General features: G+C 46.2%; 1 long non-coding RNA gene across 1 annotated transcript; it reads left to right on the top strand.

The window, feature by feature from the left end:
- The first annotated feature begins 13,263 nt into the window (after positions 1–13,263).
- Positions 13,264–16,114, top strand: LOC139798166 (uncharacterized). The gene is made up of 2 exons (XR_011726757.1): positions 13,264–13,971; positions 15,499–16,114. It is a non-coding gene; the product is annotated as an uncharacterized lncRNA (long non-coding RNA).
- The last annotated feature ends 590 nt before the right edge of the window (positions 16,115–16,704 follow it).

Here is a 16,704-nt window from a genome sequence, read left to right as displayed (position 1 = left end):
CCCAGCCCTTTTCCTCCACAAGTAAGAGCTGATAACCATCTCTTGCAATTCAATAGGCTTCATATCGTCTCCAGGAAATAATTGAACCCTTTGTGGCTTTCAGAGCAACATTTTGGTATTTTCCCTGGCATCAAAATGTTGCTGGATTCTGTTTAAATGGAAGAGATGGCCAGTTCACATTAGCTGGGGGAAGAGAGAAAGCCAAGAAGACAAGTCAGCTGCCTGCAAATAAACAGGGTGAGCAGGGCAAAACCAAAGGTTTCCAATGGCCAGAACAAGGCCATGTGATAACTGGCCTCATCTGGAAAAAAAAAAAAAAAGAGAAGAACTGGGAGTCTGAGCCAAAATCAGTCATTTCAATGGGATCAGTCCCCCACTTCACCCCATACTAAAATAACCCAACATACTTCTGTTCTGGGACAGGCTTCTCACACTCCCCCATCCACTAAAGAGCATCATCACCACTGCAGTCCTGCAAAATAAGTCATTCCAGCAGATACAGAAACCCCAGATGGCATGCACTTTGGAAAAGCTAAAAGAAGGAATTGGCCAGGCTTCCTAAAGCCCATGTCCAAAGTAAAATTAGCTATTTATACATCAGTGTGCACTTGTCTGGTGCTCTCCAGTGACAGTTTGCTTGGTACAGCAGATCCCTGTATATTGCCAGCCTGATACTGGAGGCTCATCCTGAAAAACTTCAAGAAGACACAGCCTCCTAACTTTAGGTGAAATACCTTCATGTGAACAGCCAACCTGTAGTAGCTCATGGGGTGGCTCCTGCTGTGGCTGTGTACTTTAATAACCTTTGCAAAACCTCCAAAACCTTTTCTAAGGTGACACTCAATGTGCATTCCTTCAGAACTTTCACAAGCCACATCCTTGTTGCCTGCCCACCTTTGATTTCATGCCCTGTCTCCTCACTGTAGTGCCCACAGACTTCTGCTGGAAGCATTAATGAGAGCAATGTGCAAACAAATGTGGAAAATAATCTCTAATGCTGCAGGCTCAGAGGCCAGTGGAAACCAGAGGATGTTTTCTGGCAAAACAGCAGCAATAAGAGCTGTTCTCTAAGTAAATAATGTTTTGGAGCATATAAGCTCAGCACTAGCAAAGAGACCTGAGGCTGAAGGCTCTGTTTTTTCTTTACCCTTCTCCAGAGAAGCATTGGCCCATGTTTCCCTGGCGTTAAGCCATACAGGCAGGTGGGCATGGTGGCCAAAATTAATTCAACAGGTAAAATTTCAGGAGTATTCCCCTTTCCTGTTGCCTTTCTAAAGATGCTTAATTTGGCTATAAAGTAATTAAATAAGATCCTCCCTATTATACAAAGGAGGAAACAGCACCTCAGAAAGAAAAAAGCCAAGAGCCTCCTCACTGGTCAGGCAGCAGAACAAAAACATGACAAAGCTGAGAGCCTCATGACACAACTTTCAACATGAGCAAAGCCATACAAGCACCTGACTCCCAGACCATCTCCTTGGATTACATTTCCTGGGGGCCAGCCCATAGGGATGCACTGCTACCAGCAACCACTCACACACCAGCTGCCTCTGCCCCACCAGAAAGGACCAACAGTGGCCACCAGTGTCCTGCCCCACGGGGCCAGCTCCTGCCCCACTCCCTGTGCATGCCATCCCTGCAAGCAACCCAAAGCCTGCCTGCACAGGGGCAGCTCACCCCATGGGCTTCTCCCTCAGCTCCCAACACTGGGCTGCAAATGATCAAGAGCTTATTAGGAAGCAGAAGGGCTGCTCAGTGGCAACCACACCTTGTGCAAAAATGCTGACAGTTGTCTAGGGGGTTGTTACCACTGCATATCACATGCATCAGGGCTGGTGAGGCAGAGAAAGCCAAGACCAGTGGCCCATTTGTTGCCTGCCCTGATAGACATCCTATTGATAGCTCCATCTCACACTGGCAAAGCCCTTTGTACCACTCTGGGACAGCTGCTCCAATGCCAAGAATTCCTTGCAGGCTGGCCAGCCCTGGTGGTGCTACCAAGGAAGCTCCAGTTTCAGCAAAGAATTTGATGGTTGTCTGGCAAGTGTATAAATCATAAAAGTAGCTTTGTTCTGCAACACTTCAAACCTTGTGGGCTCTCTCGTACGGCTGCAGTTCGCTAGTGCTTGCTGTTCAATTTATATAAGCTAAGCTGTGCTAACTCATACCTTTCCAGCAGTGTGTTATACCATGCAGAGATGCTGCCCTGCTACTCTGAGCAGTGTTTTGCTGACAGCAGGGCCTTTTTGGAAAAGGCACAGCCACGTGGTTTTTTGGTTTTTTTTCAAGATTTCACTTCACAGGAAACCAGTTCAGGCTTTTATAACTCATTCACTTAAGTAAAATTAGGAGGCTTCATCCAGGCAAACACTGGAAAGGAGAGCTAGAGAGCAAAGCTCTCAGTTTTCCCTGAAACAACTGCAAGCCCAGACAGCAGCAAAGACAGTCGCCTTACCTCGGGAGATGGGGAGGATGTGAGGCAGCCAGGGACTGGGGCTGCAGGAATTTTCCAGCCCGCAGGTTAAAAAAATGGCACCGAACAACAAAGACTTCACAGAAAAGTCATGCTGGTTTCCTGTGAATCTGGAGGCAAAGTGCTCCCGTCCAAAACGTTCCTGCACAAGTGCGGTGTATGGGTGCAGAAAAAGACCCTGGGCGGGAGGTGGCATTTATGACCCCGCGGAGGGGACATCGGAGAAGCAGAAGGGGCCAAGCGCGCCCGCCCGTGCAGCGCCCGCAGCTGCTGCCTCCGGGGGAGAAACCAGCGAGAGAAATTCCCTTTGTAGGCACGGCCCCGGGGCAAAGGCAGAGTCTGAGCCTCTGGGTGCCTCCAGCAAGACGGGGAAGAGGGGGCAGAGGCTGCCATGTGGAGCCAGTGGTCCCACCCTACCCCCTACCCCAGGTGGGAAAGCGGCATTACGTGGGTAGGGAATGGGTGTATCCCAGGAGGGGTGGGTCAGGCTTTTATCTGCTGTGAATCTACACAGTGCCTTTGATGTCGGTGGGTCTGACTGGTAGGTTGGAGCGGGAGCCTTGTGATAATAAGGTGAAGCCAGTGGAACCTGCTCAGAGGCTCGGCTCATTTGAAAATCAGGCTTTTCACGGGCTGCTGAGCACAGAGAACATCTGCACATCGGGACGTGGGGCTGTGCAGGTACTCAAGCTGGAGGCACCTAATAAATGAGTAAAGAACTGGAAAGAAAAAAAAATTTTTTGTTTTCAGCAAAATCTCCAAATTTTTTCTCAGTGCAAAGCACTGAGTTTCAGCAGCAGCTGGAAATCTGTACTTAAAAGCAACGTTTAAGCCTCTTACTCAACCTACATCAAATGTTTCCAAACTGTTCTTTTAACAAAACCAAACAAAGAAAAAAACAGACACAAAAACCCCTCAGCTAAACACATGTGACATCAGGATGGGGACTGCATTAAAAAACAGCATCAGTCCAGGCTCAGCACATGTTGCCCTTCTCACCCTGTCAGTAACTGCACCACTGACCTCTCCCGTCCCTGAAGTCTTCCAGAACCTGGGCTGAGCCTCTCCCCAGCAGTGCAGGCTGTGACAGAGGCCTGCCATGGTTTCTCACCACTATGTCAGGTGATACAGTGAGGTTGGGGAATCAATCAGTGTAACTTGAGGGCATTAGTGTCAGGGCTGTGATGGACAGATCCAGACTCATGAGCACCCACATGCTTGGCTGTCTGACAGCTGGAAAGGACCCTGCAAGCAGCAGGGCACTTGTTGAAGATGGTTATGGTTACAAATTCTCTTTATATGTGATGTTCAAAGGTCCTGTGGGAAGAGTGATTTTACATCTCGGGGAAGCATGATTTTACAAAGTCCTATGCCACATCCTAAGGGCCAAGGGAATCTGCAGATTGGAGTTAAACGTGAAAGGAGTCCCATTCAGGATCCCAGGGGGAAAAATATGGGTGGGGAAGAGATGTGTTTCAAAGCTCAAGCTATGTATATTTATTTATAGATGTGTCTGTATGTAAGTATGTGTATACATATGCCTCTCTTTTAATCACTGAGATACACAAACATGCAGTGCACACACACACATGCACAGGCCCACACACCCATTTGTTGCCCCTCTGGTAAATGCAGCCCAGTGACACGTTGCAGCCTGCTGCCCCTGGCCCTCCTGGAAGGTCAAGATTCATCCTCTTGGGGAAATCAACTGTACAAACCAATTAAAAGGCAACGAGCACAGGGATTAAATTAAAGCACAGACTGCAAAATGCCAAAGAGCTGTTTTTACAGCGAGCTTCCACTCCTGTCAATCCTCAAGCCTCCAGGCTGGGTGCAAAGCTGGGATGCTGCAGTCACTGAGTGCTGTTGCCCCTTTCACATTCAGCAGCTCCACCACAGAGTTTGCAAACCTGCCTGTGTCATCTCTGAGACAGGAGGCACAAGCCATACCTTATTTTGTTGTTCAGCAGGACATAGCAATTTAAAGGTTTTCACTGGCCAGACCATTTCACCTCCATCCCTGCAACCAGAGTCTCCTGTACCAGAAGGACCATTAAATGCATTACTGTGTGCAAGGATGAACTGGTACTGGATGCTTCCAAATTGCAAATATCAACATAGCAGGGTGGCTTACACTTAGCAAGGAGAACAGAGCAAACAGGTTCTTGGGTTTTTTCTTATTTTTCCAAGATATGAATGAGCAGTGGGTGCTGGTCTTTTCTCTCAAGTAACTGGTGATAGGACAAGAGGAAATGGCCTCAAGCTGAGCCAGTAGAGGTTTGGATATAGAGGAAAAATGTGTTTACTGGAAGAATGGCCAAATAATGGAACAAGCTGCCTAGGGAAGTGATGGTGTTACCATCCCTGGAGGTGTTAAAAAAATGTGTAGATGCTCACGTTCAGGACTGGTTTAGTTGGCATGGTGGTGTTGGGTTGATAATTGGACTTGATGATCTTAAACCATAAAGGTCTTTTCCAGCCTTAATGATTTTATGATCATGTTACATCCTAGAGTAAACAAAATCCAAAGGGCCTCAGGATCTCAAAAGGGACAGTTAATGGCACAGGGAAACCCTAAAGCTAAGGAAAGCCCTAATAGGGGAGGCAGAGGAGGGAAGGAAAAATAACAAAGCACCTACCTCAGCCCACAAAATCTGTTTCTCACAGGGAGTTAAAACTCCTAAGTCATAAAATATGTGGTACTATGCATGCCCACCTATATTCATGTCAGGAAGAAGAAATAAAATAATAGGGGATGTAGCAGCTGTAGCAGCAACAGTGCTCAATAACCAGTGGTTTGGACCTAGATTTCAAAGGTTCAGGACATTAGCAGATGTGGACAGGGAAAGGAAAACAGTATTATGGCAAGGCTTTGGCAGCCAGAGCTTGTGCCAGCACTGTAGACCCACACAGACCTTCTGGAGAGGAGAGGTCCTCACCTCAGTGCCTCTTATCCACTTGGGTACCCTGGGAAATGTCTTGTGGATGAAGTAATGGGGACCACTACCCCCCCATGAACCCCAGGGCAGAGGGAAGGGAAGAAAGGGCCATTGGTTTGTAGATGATTGCTGGTAGCTATGAGCCCCCCTGCAAAGAGAGGCAGTGGCAGCAGCAATCAGCAGAAGGAGAGGTTCACAGACAAACAGCAGAAAGAAGAGTGGCCAAAACTCTGCAGGTGCTCACTGTGCCTGACTGGGGGCCTGCCAGGAGGGTAGAGAAGGGTTGGGATGGGCTACAAGGAGGGCAGGCACAACGTGCTGCAGGAGAGGGCATTTTATGCAACCAGTCAATGGACTATGGCAGAGGAAAGACTCCCAGGTGGCTCAGAAGCTACAAAGGCCAAAGCAGGTTTCCCCAGGGGAAGCCTCTGCTTCTTCTGCAACCTTTTCCACTAAGTTTTTAGCTGTCTTCACCATATTGTTGTGGGGTTTTTTTTTAACATCATCTCTTTTCTGAGAACCTCCCAATTCTAACCAACACTGCATTACTGCCAACTCACTGGATGAGGTCTTCAGCAGTGACCTCTGCCCGAGGCCAACAGGAGACAGAATGCCTTTGGCCTTTTGCTTCTCCACACTGGTGGGAAAAACCCTGCCTTGCAAGGAGCAGCCCTGTGAGGACAGGCAGCCTCTCTGCAGGATGGGTACATCAGGTCTGTACCTCTTCCAACTGTCTTTTTGGAGGCAGCCCTGGACTGGCTGCAGGAGGGGTGGGTGTCCTCCCTGGGTGGCCTGGACATGCCTGATTGCCTTGTCTGGGGGCTATTTTTTCTGTCCCCTTTGAAATCTTATAGTCTGCAGAGGATATTCCTAAGATTTCTTGTTGATGGCCATTTTTTCATTTCAACTGTAATGCCTGCCACTGAAATTCCCAAAGAAGGAGACCACAATACTTTGAAGAATGAAATGAGAGATACCTACACAACTATTATAAAGAAGAAGGAAAAAATACTCCAGTTGCTTTTGTTTTTTCTGTTTTCCCAACTTTTTGGTCATTTAATTAATATCCTGTTCATTTTCTAATTTCTCCATGTGTTTTTCCTCTGTAATTTGTTGGGGGTTTTCCCCCTCATTGACCTCCTCATCCTCACAGCACACCATCTCCTTGGGGCCTGATCCAGAGGAAAGGTAATTCCATGAAACTTTGCGTTGTTTCTGTCACTGGTCATACCTGCAGAGCATCTCTCCAGATTAAGGGTTAAACCTAAATCACAAGAACTTTTAAAATTCAAGAGGAGTCAGAAGGAATACCCTTTTTTACTGGTCCTGAAACAGCCAATTTCATCCGACTTCTCAGAGCCCTTTTGTTTTTTTTTCCTCTAAACTTTAGACCATGAAGCTGGCATGCTGGAGTCCCTTGAGGCTGATGTTTATTCCTCTTCCAAAGCAAGCTGGATCAGCCCGTGGCAGACATAAGTGCATGGTCTCATTCTGGTCTGACTCCACTGCTGTCTTCTTCCTCAGAAAAGACATCCCAAAAGATGCTCTGCCTCCATGTTTCAATTTGGTTTAGGCAGGGCAGCAAATCCTGGCTCTCAGGCCCAGCCAGCACTCAAGCTGTGCTAAATACTGCTGCTGACCATAGATTTCAGTGTGGAAACCCAAATCTCTGGAAAACAAGCTGTGGAAAGGCCAAGCTATTTCACACAGGCTTGCAAAGCTTGCCATCAGGTGGAAATGACCTCTGATTGCCACCTGGCAGGACTGACACAGCCCTAACACTTTCCAAGCAAAATCTCCTCCCATCTGGAGACCTCAAAGCATCCCATCTCTCTGCATGGGTATCTGTGCAGGGGTGCCTGGAGGGGCTGCTCAGGAAAGACAGTAACTTTTAATGAAAACTGAGTCCTTTCCTTCAACAGCTAGAGGAGAAATCTAGCCAGGAGAAGATTTTAAAATATTTCTTTCTAAATAATCTTTTTCTTTCTTTCTTTCTGCAAGGGAAGCAATATCTCATTTGCAGCAATAAGGAGCAGCTACATGCAGTGCTCATGTTGACTCCAAGTATCTGGCACAGCACTGGCCCTGAACTCCTCTACCAGCACAACTCACTTGTACATACCAGAGAACTCAGAAAAAAATTAAAAGGTTGTTTTACTTAGGCTTTGGAAAATGTTTGATTAAAAAAATAAGATTTCTCTTTTTTTAATTAAGAAAAAAAGAGACAACACACCAACATATTCCATGGACAACATTCTACAGAGCCTCAGAAAAACGTAAAATCTCTGTTCCTGAGCTGGTCAGCTGGTCTCAGTGAGGTGGGCCAGACTGACAAGGCAGGCCAACACAATCCAGTAAACTGCAAAACTTAGCAGAAAGTTTGCTGACTGATGGGACTCACAGCACTGAGTTATAGACTACATCAACTACACACTGCTCACAGGCAGTGAGGAGAGGAGAAAGCATAGGAAAAGCAAGCTAAGTACCAACAGCAATCTAGTATGCTGGGCACTCAGCTAGAAATGAGACCACTGGCATCAGATTCTCAGTCTGAAGATCAGCTAAGGCTGCTACACAAGTGCTTTGATTTCTGGGCATGAATGCCCAAAAGCCCAGGTGTCATTACGTTCAGCTGGCAAAGATGGGCCAAAGCCCCCTGAGGCAGAAGTATGACTCAAAACTGGATTTCTGACACCATCCCAGTGAGGCTGTGGGATAAAACCCAGGAGGGCACTTCATGCTGGCAAGAACAAGGTCTGAGATGTCCTGACAGCAAGCAAGACAGGAGAAATCTGTCTTAATAGAAATGGATAGGAATACTGAGAGCCCTGTGCTGTCAGGATTGCACAAATCCAGCCATAGGACATGTCTGGGATGTTACCAGCACAAACCTACTGTGGGTCTCCAAGCAAAAGAGAAGTGTGAGGTTAACATCCAAACAGTGTCCTTCTGCATTCACTATGCCCTCTTAGTAAATGCCCAGCAAAACAGACAGTAGAACAGTAAAACCAAAGATGCTATAACACATGCATTTATTTTTAAATCTGGGAAAAGATGTACATCTCCTCTTAAAGTCATATTTAAAAAATAAAGCAACCTCTTATTTTGTCATCATAACTATGTATTTTAGACAGGAGTTGCCACGGTGGAAAGGATTCAAGCTCCAGCCTGTTCAATATCCAGAGGCTTCGTTATGTGCACATTATGAGTATTTGTCTAGTCTTGGCTCTGATGTGTTACCTTCACAGATTTCTGCATGGAGAGCACCTTAAAATTTCTGATTTTCCCAGGGTGGAAGCAATTTTCTGTATTCTGTGGGATTTACCTACAGCATGGCTCAGAGTCTTGAGGTTTTTTTACATACTACATTTCAGCTTAGCTCTAGCCAGAAGCTGTCTGAGTACAAGCTGTATTTTATTATGTATTTTTGTTGCTAACTAATTAGGAGTGCAGCTGTAAATAAGAGATACAGTGCTTACTCTCTGCCAGATTAGCAGTAAGCCAAATAGGGCTTCAGCAGCCTGAAGCTTGTGTCTAAAAGGCTGAAAAGAAGATGTTGTAAACCTCTGCCCTTGTCTTCAATAGCAAAGTGAGACCTAAAGAGGTGGCAGGTCTTTATTCATCTCAGATGTTTTGACCTAAGAAGCTCTTTCTTCTTGGAAAACAGAAACTGCCCCCTGGGAATCAAAATGTCTGGGGCTGTCAGGGGCATAAGTATGAGAAGGCTGGGTCAGGAACCTGCAATGGGTTCAGAAAGCTGGAGCTGGGGCTGGAGGAGACAATTCTACACCCAGGCTGGAAGCAGGCTGTGGAAGACTATTTGCCAAGAGAAGAAAATGTGGTCCATCTCCCTGGTGAAAAAGTGGTGATGACAGGAAGCAGAGCTTGCAGGCAGCAACTTCAAACAGGCAACCTCAGGGCCAGCTATAATTTTTAATAACCAATTTTACTGATCCATTCCAAAAGGCTCATAAATAAATAAGAAAATAACTAGCTGCTGCTCCAAAGTTGAATGTGAGGGTTTGAGCTAAGGATGAAAGAGGGCAACATGACCTGTCAGGACCAGCTCAAGCTCATGCAATTGGTTTCATACATAGGGAAGGCAATCATTAGGGGCACAAGCAGTCTCCAGCCAAGCAAGAAAGCCTACTCTGGCCAAAATCAGTGACCACTTCTTTTCAGATAGTCTTCTTCCCCCTTTACCTCTTCTCCCATAAATCCAGTGAAAGGCCAAGCATTGATCAAGGCCCTGTTCAAATCAAGCTTGAGCAGGATGGGAGTTTGCACAACACCCTGTACAGCACAAGACCAAACTCTTTGTTCAAACAAGCACTCTCAGGATCAAGCTCTCAGCCTCCAGCTGGTGCATCCCATTTTTGGCTTTCAGGAGCAACAGCCTTAAGCCTTGCAGGAGTATCTTGCTGAACCTGTGGCTTAAAACAACCAGAGCAAAACGGACGAGATTTTGAAACAATGAGGGAACACTACCAAGGAAAAGGGTGGGATATTTACTGTTTGGTTTGGGGTTTTTTTTCCCCATAGTCTCATTTCTTTGTTAATAACACAAAAAGTCAGCATTAGGGACATATTTAAAAGACTGTTCTTTCCCCACAGTGATCCCACAAAACACTCCACCCGCAGCACCAGAGGGCTGCACTCTTCTGAAAAAGGGCACTATGTGAGAAAGTTACAAACATGCTCCACATGCGCAGTTATTCTTGCACCTGTGACATAAATGAGACATGTAAAGCACCTGAATTAAATTAGGGTGGAATAGGATTGGAAAAAGCTGAAGGGCTTTCAATGGCTCAGCAGAGAATGCTTACAGCTTCCTTGGCAGGTGCTGTCTCTGGGAGGGTGAGAGAGTTCTTAGTCCCAGAACACTAAAAGCAGGCAAAATACCAGGAAAGACAACATCACCTCACAGTTTCACACATCTCACCAGGCTCAGGGAAATGCTAGGCCAGGACATTTATACTGACTTGCCAAAATTAGGTTTTCACTAAAAATAGTCTTCACTCATTCTTGCTCCAATCACTGGCATGTAAAATAAGGTTTTGGGCACCAGGACAAAGCTGCAAGACACAAGAAGCAAAGGACAGAGCAGAAATCTAGACCTGACTCGTAGCTCAGCCAGATCACATCTCACACCTAGGGCAACAAGCAGACCACCAGCCATGGTGAAGTTCAGGATGGCTCTTCAGTTCTGGTGGCCCTGAAATAGATCAACAACTTCTCTCATTCCCACAGGGACTTTCCTACCTCAACTCTTCTAATACAAGCAGCCACCTGAAGCAGCTCCTACTACAATAAACAAAAATTACTGCACACGAGAACTGAAAGTCCTCTGGCTTGAAAATCTTACACCTACAGCTGTGTGTTGATGGCTTGAGTATAACAGAGTAACACAAAGTACCTACTGCTGCTACTCAGAATGTGTTTCCACCAACAGGTACTTGTTCAGAAGTGACTTGTTCTCTGGAAACCTACAAATAAATACTGGCTTGTAGTGAAGAGGGGAAGGAAATCCAGAAATTGACAGCTCCCTACAAATCCTAGCATAGCTGGAATCAACAGAAAATGGTATTTCTGTAGCATGGCCAGTCACTTCTCCCAAACCCACATTCTGGATGGATCCACTCTCCAACGTGTGTTGTTTTTATGTATATACATTTTTTTTTAATGGCTTTTTCAACTCTGTTTTGGAGGAGGGGGAAAGCAAGAGTGGAGGTCTTCTCACCCCCTTCCTGTAGCAGAACCACACTGTAGTGTCAGCACTCTCATTACAGTACCTCATTATCAGGCAACTGACAGCTCAGAGGACAAATGGGCAGGTGCTGACAGGCCAAATGTGAGCCTCCAGTGAACTGTACCATCCTCACCTTCAGGACAGAGCTGACATCAGAATCTGACTTCTCCACACCATAGCAAAGGCTGGGAGCAGGTTAGCTTCAGTGGTGGCAAGGGGTTGAGGGAGGAAATTGCAAGCCTGCACTGATTACAGCTTTACAGGCTGGTTCATTTACAGGTTTGGTGGCTAAGCACACAGTGACATGTCCTCACAGTGGCTTTCCACAGTTGGGAAATGCTTTACCCTCTTCAGTTTGCAGGGGGGCATCCTTGCCTGTAAATCTTTGTTGTGGTGTTAGGATTTCATCTGCAGCAACGGCAGCTGTGTGAATTTTATTAGCAAGGGCTTTTGGTCGTTAATAGCTTCCACTGAGAAAAGAAAGAAAAGAAAAAAGAAAAGAAGAAAAAAAAAAAAAAAGAGGCAAAAGAAAACAGCAATGCTGTGAAGTGGTTTGCTGCACTCATGTTCTGCAGCCCATATGCACACGGACTGGCAGGCAGCATGACAGGAGGGACTTTACTGATGACGTGAGTTGTGGTCAACAGAGGAAGCTAAAAAAGGAACTTGGGGTTTCTATTAATCGAATGGGGGGGGTATGAGCTTACAGGAATCTAGGATGTATTGCTGCAGATTTACATAGAGCACAGGAGATGTGTGCCTCAGAGATATGTAGCAGATCACCAAGAACAAGCAGTCCTGGAAACTGAAAGCAGCTTCCAAGAAGTGCTGAAGGTCCAAGCTGCTATTGCTCAGCATTTTCGAGGCACACACGGCAGAACCACACTTGCTTTATTGCCCCTTTGGGACATTTCAGGAATCAAACATGGTTCCCCCAAGAGGGAACGAAGATAAAATCAACCAATTTTGAGCTAAGAGCATAGAGCAGGGAACTTGCACCCCAAGACCCCAGCTCTGGGGTTTATTTCCTGATGCCCCCTACTCACCTGACCCTTGGAAGTTCTCAAGCTTGAAGAAAGAAAATGGATCAAACCAGCTCACCTCCTGATTTAAGACACTCCTTTGACCCCCCTCCAGCAGAATTAGACTTTATGTATCAGGAAGACAGTCCATAAGATTTTCCCTCTTTGTACCATTTTACCATTTCAACATAAAACTTCCTCTTCTTATTGGGGTTAATAGTTACCCCACTGATAGCTGGGAGAAAATGGCACTATTTCTCTTGAGGATAACTGTGTCTGGAGATTGATTTATCTTTTTGGAACAGCTACCATTCTTTAATGACACAATTCTCCTCTTCGGAAATCCCCCTGAATGTTCCTGAATTTGTTGGGGAAAAAAAAAAAAAAAAAAAAAAAAAAAAGAAGAAAAAAAAAAAAAATAAGAAAAGCAGTAGTGTTTCCAAGAACTGGTTCCACTTTCTGTAGCAACCTCATGCCCCCTGAGTAACACAGCTCTTCCTCCCCCATAAGAAAAAGTCAGTCACTCATTCTCACAGCAATTCTGTAGTCCAGTCCACAAGCTAATTTATTTCTTAGTAATGGCAGTGGGCCATTTTTTTACTTATTGAGAAATCATTTAATGCTATTTTGCACCATAAGAAGGAGTCCAGCTCCAAGAGGGAACACTACAAGACAAAGCTAATCCTGAAGCTGATAAAAATTACATCAAATTTGGGATCACTATCAACTACATCCATTTACATTTGTACTGTAATATGAGTCACATCCATATGAGTTAAGTTTAACATCTCACCACATCTCAGGTTGGCCACTGTGAAAGAACAACATGAAATTTTTTTTTCTTCCTCTCTGATCAGTTTATAATCTTCAATTGTAAGGGATCTTAAAATGTCTGTGAAGGGCCAAAGATCTTCAAAAAGGCAAAATTGTCACACCGGTTGGGTTTGGGACTGCTTAAGGGCCAAGAATGGGACAAAACAACAGAGAAACCAAAGAAGCTGTTGTCATGACTTCAGCCTCAGGTTGTCTAGGAGACCATTATGTCTCGCACTACAACCACAACAACTTCAGGATCTTGAGCACTGCCACCTCAAAACCCAAACTCAGCCCCCTTACCTCTTAGGCCCTCAGCTGGGGTGGAGTGAGAGAAAACCAGTCCTAATGAAGAGACTCCTGTTCCTCCAGCCCTACCCTTTCAGGTTGCTCAGATTCAAGATTCCACTTTTGCTCATTCCTCTAATTATATGTGAAACCATAGGTCAGGAAATAAGTTTTTTGCAGGAGAACTTACCAACAGTTTCCCCATGGACCCTACAAATTTAGAGTAGACCACTGCCTCTTTCTATGAGTGCCTGTTAACAGAAATGCTCAGCTCATGTAATTGTCACATCCAAAGAATTAAAATCCTACTCCCTGCAGATGGAGAGGGCACATTACTCATGAGAGTGCACATCCAGAATAGCAACCTAACTAAAACTGGCTGCTTTACTGTGTAGGCTTCCCTTTGCTGCAAATTATTATCTCGTGGCACATGTCACAAGAACACAGGCGTTTTCTCCCAGCGTCCTGGCCAGATGCCAATAATTACATTCCCTCTACCTAAATTCCCTCTGCAGATTCAGCCAAGCACAATCATGAGTTCTCCTTTGCCAAAGCCTTCTCCTGTGCAGGGTAAAGCAGCTGCCATACTTCACACCAGAAGCAGCTGCATTTAAGTGCAAGGAAACCAACTTGTGTTACGGGAGTGAGAGAGTCCATAAAGCTTGATCAGACCTTTCAAAGCAAGAGGTAAATCTGAAACACAGGACTCTGAGATTTGCCCCCCCTTCCACTGTGCTCCATACCCACTCAGTCTACCAAAATGGCTCACTGAGTGTTGAACCCAGGCAGGTTGAGCTGCCAGCTGGGTCAGGGCCAGGAAGAATGAGGGATAGTGCCAGGATGGAGAGCTAGCAAGGTCTGGGCCCTCCACTGATGGGGACAGAGATTTTTAGGTCTGAGCCAGCATGGGTAGGAAGAGGAATAATGCACAGAGTCCATCCTGGGAGCCTGGGTACCAGGAGGGTTGGTAGCAGCTGTAGGGAACTGAGCTTGCTGTGATTTTCTTAACAGCCAGCTGAGGAAACCACTATGATTTTAACAGCCAATTCTACAAAACTGGCCTGAAGTGCCTTTAGCACAGCCCTAACCCTAACTGCATCCAAGCTGTCCCTGAAGCCTCCCCTGACCCTGCTCTGCATTTAAAATGAATTCCAAGGAGCATTATAATCTGAACAAAGCAGAACAGAATTAGATTTAGGAGAGAGCAACTAAGGTGACTGCCCAGGGCCTGAAACTGGAGGGGAGCCCCACTAATCCATATCAGTCAGCAGCAAAAGTCAGCCCCTTCGGGGGAGAAGGCGGGGGGGGGGACAGGCAAGAAGTGACCAAGCCCTTCTGCCTTTGTCCCATTCCCCCAGAGTTTAATGCTGGCTGTGCAGTAAGAGAAGAGGGGCTAGGTCAGCAATAAGCAGGAGAGGTGAGGAACAAAGACCCCAGACAGGATAAGAGTGAGGTGACTTAAACATTTACAGGCTCACTGCAAGTGGGGGTTGGGAGGGGGGACGGGAAGTCAAGTTTTCTGCAAGAAGGCAGTAAATTTGATGTTCAGTTCTCTGCTTCCCAGAAGTAAAGCTGATAATTTCAAAGCTGTCTGGGATGGTCTACTGGACAGTGTCTTGGTGACTGCTTTGGGGATGGTTTCAATGCTTGCAGGTGCAGCAAACAGTGTCAGCCAAACTTTAGTGTGAACCAGTCTGACTGAACAAAACCAGATTTCAAAATCTTACAGTGTTGTAGCACATTCATGTGCTCCCAGGCACATCCCACCAGCCTTTTCTGAACAGAAAAAAAAAAAAAAAAAGCCATTCAGAGCAAAAAAAAAAAACACTAGAGAGGGGAAGAGGAGCATGGTGACCACCTAGCTAAGGTCAGTGATGTGACCGCTCAAATGGCAGCTCTCTATAGACATGGAAAAAGCCCCATCGTAAAACAAGCTCTGGGATTGCAGCAGGAGAGGAGAGCATTGAGAACAAAAGTGAAGACAACTTGGTTTCAGTTCTAACCACAAGAACTGAGTGAACCTGAACCTGACCCAAATTACATGTAGACATTTGCATCACAATGTAAACATGCTGCTGCTGCAAGGGGGCCGGCTGCTGTCATGCCTCCCCCACCCCCTTCCCTGTTTTTCTGGAAAAAAAAAGATTTCTATAGCACAAGGTTTTTGCTCAACCCACTGGTTCCTCATTTGTACCCTGCTACTTCTCCATCCAGGGCCACAGGGGCTCAGCCTGAGTCTGTGGAATCCCAGCCCCAGAAGAAAGGAAGGACTCCAGCGCTCCACTGTCACCCTGGATGCAAGAGCCTGCTGAAGGGAAATGAAGGAGCAAGCTATTTCTCTTCCCAGTTATCCAGCAATGCTAACTGGCCAGGCCCAGCTGGCAAGGGACAGCATGAAGTGCCCCACAGGGGAAGGGTATCATCCCTTCTGCACCTTGTGTCCCCAGGCTGGAGGCACAGCTGGGACATGGCCACCAGCTAACCCCAAATGGCTTCCCAGGACGTTCAGCATCTTGTTCAGAGTAGCTTGGAAACGCAACAGCCACCTCCCAGCTTCCTCCAGACAATCTTCTGGTCCTGCTAATGTGTCATTTCCTATGTAAAAGCCTTTTCTTCCTCTGTTCTCCTCTTTCTCCAGTAAAGGCTTCTGGGTTAGGTTTCCCAAACCTGGTCTCCTGGGTTCTCCTTGCATGCAGTTACTCCTACACCCTTCCAGGATTTGTCACCAGAACATTCCAGGGGGTTCAGTGGAGAAGTGGCGACATTATGTTTCTTTTCTGCTTGTAACATTTCACCCCTTGCCAAAGAGGGAAAGAAATACTCAGAAATATGCTTCAGCTTGTTGTGTTTTCAGTAGTATGTGAAACAAAATTCTCCTGCAAACCTTATCTCTGCAATTGAACATTCATTATGAAACTTCAGTTTCAAGAGAAAGATTTCCTTGCTAAGAGGAGAAATGAAGTGGAAGATGAAATCAAAAGTCATGCTGGTCGTGCTGCTCACAGGTGTCCATGGTCCTCACACGGCATGTGTCTGGAGCTTGTGCCAATGATGGCTGGAAGGATGTTAAAAGTTTGTGCTAGGGGATGGCTGCTTTCAGGGGTGGACCAGGAGCTGGTGTAAGCCAGAATGGCTCATCTTGGTTGCATGGTTGTTTTACAACACAGCACAGGTGATCTTCACTGCAGTGTGCTACCCCTGTGTGGCAGGGACAGCGATCCCAAGCCCCTCAGTGACACTTTGGTGGCAATCACTGTCTAGCACTGCTACCTCATTTTCTGTGGAAAATTGAAAGGGTTTTTCCCACCAGGTGGGTCATCAGACCTCAAGGTGAACTGCACCTGCTTCCCCTGCTAAGCCTTTCTGCTAATCATGCAGAAAGCATCTGCTGAGGAAAGCCAGGTCCCCTGGGCAGAGAAG

The sequence above is a fragment of the Heliangelus exortis genome, chromosome 1 (assembly GCF_036169615.1).
Source record: "Heliangelus exortis chromosome 1, bHelExo1.hap1, whole genome shotgun sequence".
Classification (NCBI taxonomy): Eukaryota; Metazoa; Chordata; class Aves; order Apodiformes; family Trochilidae; genus Heliangelus; species Heliangelus exortis.
This window is presented reverse-complemented; position numbering and strand designations above follow the sequence as displayed.